This window comes from Eurosta solidaginis, chromosome 4, assembly GCF_040869045.1.
Source record: "Eurosta solidaginis isolate ZX-2024a chromosome 4, ASM4086904v1, whole genome shotgun sequence".
Lineage (NCBI taxonomy): Eukaryota > Metazoa > Arthropoda > Insecta > Diptera > Tephritidae > Eurosta > Eurosta solidaginis.
Window position 1 is genome coordinate 263,835,830 of NC_090322.1, and position 5,158 is coordinate 263,840,987.

The 5,158-nt window shown below is 33.8% G+C and overlaps 1 pseudogene; it reads left to right on the top strand.

Annotated features, from left to right (window-relative positions):
• The first annotated feature begins 3,088 nt into the window (after window positions 1-3,088).
• Window positions 3,089-3,617, top strand: LOC137248833 (uncharacterized; annotated as a pseudogene).
• The last annotated feature ends 1,541 nt before the right edge of the window (window positions 3,618-5,158 follow it).

Genomic DNA, 5,158 nt, shown 5'->3' on the forward strand with positions numbered 1-5,158 from the left:
TTACTTATATACTGTAAAGATATAAAATTTTTTGTTAAAATTTGACTTAAACAAATTTTTTTTAAAAGTGGGCGTGGTCGTTCTCCAATTTTGCAAATTTTTATTAAGCAATTATATTGTAATAGGAGTAACGTTCCTGCCATATTTCATCATTATATCTTCAACGACTGCCAAATTACAGCTTGCAAAACTTTTAAATTACCTTCTTTTAAAAGTGGGCGGTGCCACGTCTATTCTGTCAAAATTTTACTAGTTTTCTATTCTCCGTCATATGATGAACCCATCTAGCAAGTTTCATCGCTTTATCCGTTTTTGGTAATGAATTATTGCATTTTTTCGGTTTTTCGAAATCTTCAATATCGAAAAAGTGGGCGTGGTTATAGTCCGATATCGTTCATTTTAAGTGGTGGTCTGTGGATGAGTGCCTAGGAACCTGTATACAAAATTTCATCAAGATCCTCAAAATTTACTCAATTTATCGTGTTAACGGACGGACGGACGGACGGACATGGCTCAATCCAATTTGTTTTCGATGCTGATGATTTTGATATATGGAAGTCTATTTCTATCTCGATTCGTTTATACCTGTACAACCAACCGTTATCCAATCAAAGTTAATATACTCTGTGTGCAAAGCACGCTGAGTATAAAAACTTGGTGAACCCATGTTACTTTATTCGACATGAGCTTAAAGCTAGTACATACCTTGGGTAATTAATTAATTAATTGGACGTTGTAGCAGCGCACTGCCCTCAAGGGGCCCAATGACACCAGGGTAATCCTGTTTATTATTATTATTATTTTATTATTTATAAATTTTTAATTTTTTTTTGCCAAGTCATTGATGGGCAGTGGTTTGCCAAACGTCGAGATCTAAAACTGCTCAGCTACAGAATAAATATCATCAGCTGAGGGTAAAACTACATTAATAGAATAGAAACAAACATGTACTGCATTAACGATTAAGAGAGATAAGAACCGTCTGTTTTATAGAAGAAAGGGAGTCCGACATATCAAATGTGTTTGAGTGAGATTTATAATCTTGGCACAAACACCGGAAAGGTTCGTGACGTTCGAAAAGGGGAGGCGACATAACTTTTAAATTAATCAAATGAACAAGGATTTATCTTTAATTTGCAATGCTTTCTCCTTTTTAACCGATCGTGGGAAGGTATTACCGTATTGTAATAACTAAAACTATCCTAAAACTATTTGCCAGCCATTGGTATGCTTTCTGTTTCCTGTACAAACACATTGTATTTACTGGCTTTTTCTTTCGCAACCAATATATTTACTCATTAAATAAGCGATGATTGTTGGAACGCTAAATAAATATAAAATTGTACAAAAAGATATTTTTTAACGCAAGCTTTCTACCATTATATACATACATATCGATGGCTTAATATAGAAAAGGCGTATCTACATTTTTTTCCAAATCGCGTTTTTAATGTATTCTGGTAGACCACTGTCAAATACACCTCCCTTAAAAAATTAATGGGCTAAGATCGCAAATAACGGATTTATAGTCATATAAAAAAAGCCCTAACTCATTAGAAGTTTTTTTGAAAGAAAAAAGCCCTAAGTCATTTAAAGTAGAATTTAAAATAGACACACAATCAAAGCCACAACAGAAATTGCCATACCAAAATTCGTCAAGCTATTCGCCGAGCCAACACTAAAACTTTGCCAGAATATAATTGCTTCTAATATGGCGAAATTTAGGTTTTTGCTTGGCGAACTTTGTTGTTGCCTTGATTGTGTGTCTATTCTTATTGTTTTGCTTTTGTATTTACTACAAAAGAAAAAGGGATTTCCCCGAGTTTGTCTAGCACAAGAATATCGTCGGTGCGTTTTTGTTTTTTGTGTCAGTTCAATTAACGTTTTTGTGTTGGAAACAGTTTTTTTATTGAAAGTTTTAATAACATGAATTGTGCAAAAGAAAATTCTGATTCAGATGGTTTACCAAAAAGGATAAATACTGCTAACAAATCCGAATGGACATAAAATGTAAATAAAAAAAAAAGAATGGAAGGCGTGGAATATTTGGGTATATTAAAAAAAGAACTTTGTCAAAAACCTTCTAGGCAATTAGGAGAGCCATGTTCATCACGATTTTGTGTAAAAAGTGCGGTGAGAAAGTGTTCGACGTTTAATGAGTCCACGCGAAAAGAAATTTTTAGTTTGTTTTGGGAGATGTCCTGGGAGTAAAAGAGGCAGTACGTTGCAGGTCTTACAAGCTTTTCTGAAACAAAAAGGAAAACCACTGACAACACGAGACGGAATCAGTCCATATCATATTTCTTGATTCATAATTCAAAGCGATTACAAGTGTGCCGTGAAATGTTTTACTCAAGACTAGGAGTAAAGGAAAAGATGGTTCGAAATTGGATTAGCAGTGGCTGTAAACCCGGTACTCAATGCAGTCCCGATAAAGCTTTAATTTAAAAAAAAATGGCTTGAGGAGTTGTCAAAAATGGAGTCACATTATTGTCGAAAAGATAGCAAAAAGTTTTACTTCGAATCGGATTTTTTCTCATATCAGGAGATTTACAAGCTTTATGTCAACGAATGTGAATCCGAAAAAGAAAATGGAGGCCTAAAATTGTCGTACCTAATATTTACGCAATTAATAAAGGAATTAAACTATTATAGTTTTAAGCCAAGAAAAGATCAGCGCAATTTATGCGTATCACACAAAGCTAATAATGTTTCCGATGAGCAATACGAAAAACATAGAGAAGAAATCGAAAAAATGTGTGTAGGAAAGCAAAACAATATCAAAAATGCTGAATCCGGACTATGTGCAGTATTCTGTATGGATGTGCAGGCAGTAACGCATGAATCAGATAATTATGTGTTGGACGAAACAGATGGATATTTAGTCTCTTCCGTTTTTGCTACATGTATTATTAAGCACTTAAGGAATTTCCATACTCGATCGCCTGAAACCCATCACATTATTATTTACTCGGATGGTTGCTTTCACCAAAATCGTAATACTGTTTTGTCTAACGCCTTGTTGAATTTTTAAAAGGAAACCGAAATAACAATTGAACAGAAGTTTTTAATAAGTGGTCATACGCAAATGGAATGTGATGCAACGCATTCCCTTATAGAGAGAAAAATAAATAAAAAACAAATAAACTTGCCGTCTCAGTTTGTTCAACTCATTAAGGAAGCTAGAAAAGCTCCAGCACCTCTACAAGCGCACCATTTGCGTTATGATTATTTTTCAAATTTCGAAAGTATTTCAAAAATATACACATCAATACGACCAGGGGAATATTGCACACTGAAACAACTCTTTAGATATATATATGTACTTAAGCTTTTCTTAAATTACAGGCAGGGGCATAGGAGATCATACAGTAAGCATGCTTCGAGCCTTGGCGTATGACTCGTCAGGATAAATTTATTTTAAAACAAATGTAACAAATGAATATCAGTTACTCCCACAGAGATCGAAGTTTCCGATTAAAAATGTGTCCCCCGATTGTCTTTACAAAGAGAAAATAGCCATATCTAAAGAAAAGTGGGACCATTTGCAAGATCTAAAAAAATTTCTTCCAGCAGATTGCCACCATTTTTATGATAATTTACCTTATAAAACCTAATTTGTTTTCAGTATAATAACATCTGCCTTGAAATATGTATTTTAGTTTTAATTATTTATTTATTTTACTTCAAACATGACTTATTATATTAGTTTGTCCTAATTTTAACTTACAACAAAAAGCCCTAACTTAAATTTATTTTCAAGAAAAATAATAACAAAAAGTGTAGATACGCCTTTTCTATATTAAGCCATCGATATGCTACCGCCAAAAAAGGAAAATTTCTGCAAGTTCCCAAGCTCTCAAATGATATAGGATTTGGGCTCAAACTTTAATTGAACATTAGATATTTGGAAAAACATATGTGCCACCTATCAACTTTTGCCTTGCTTTTATCCGGGCACACTTTTGTTAGACTTTTCTCTTCTTTGACACCTCTTGGCATATGACGAAGCTTCTTAAGTGAAAAGCTACCCTTAAAATTCTTTTGGCTTTACAGATGCTGCTAGGAGTCGGCAAAAATCACACCCGAGATTGGTAGAATTGCTTGGTGGTATACCGCTCATAAAATTATTGTTATGTAGTAGCTTTTGGCATAATAAATAACGCAATATATTTATGTGTTTCTATGCGTACTCTTTATTTTTTCGACTCAATCTATTTTTTCTCTATCTGAAGTCTTGTCTTAAAACAATCTCTATGAATACACAATTTATTTATGAAAGGTGTGAAAAGTTAAAGTTACAGCGCAACAGTGCGGCCATCCTGATTTGCAATCGCCCCGATTGCTTCCAAGTCTTTATTTACCAACCATGATTTCAGATTCGCCGTTTCCCACACACCCTCGTACGGTATCTGACTAACCTGGAACCCTTCAACATCAGTTACCAAATATCGGTCATTGGGTAAAACTTTGGATACTCGATACGACCCTTTATATTTAGGAATCATTTTCTTACAAGCCCCTGAATTACTAACGAAATTTTTAACAACCACGAAATCTCCTTCTCTATAAATCTTCGAAACTCTATTGCGATCCTTTTGATTTTTATTGTATTGTTGACATTTTTTAATGTTCTCCGCTGCCTTTGAACGTGCCTTGTCTATATCTCGCTTCTCTTCATACAAGCAAAACTCTTCCAATTTTTCTTTCAAAAAATCTATCACATATCCATTTTGGGCAATACCAAATAACAACTAACTTGGTGTTGTATTAATACTACGATGATGTGTATTATTCAAAGCAAATTATATATTCGGCAAAATTTTGTCTGAGCTATTCACTACCCCAGCATAAGTTATTTTAGCAATCATTGGCGCCATAGTTCGATTAATTCTTTCTACTTGTCCATTTACTTGCGGAGACGACGTAGCTATTTTTACGTGTTTCACATTACTTGAGTTTAAAAATGTCTGAAATTCATTTGAAGTAAATGCACTACCTCTATCAGAAATTAGAACTTTAGGACGACTGTAATTGTTAAAATATAACTTAAGGCAATTTATAACTTCACCTGATCCAGCAGATCTTGTCGAGTATAGCTTTAAAATTCTGTAAAACCATCTACAACTACAAACACATACTTTTTCTTACAATTTTT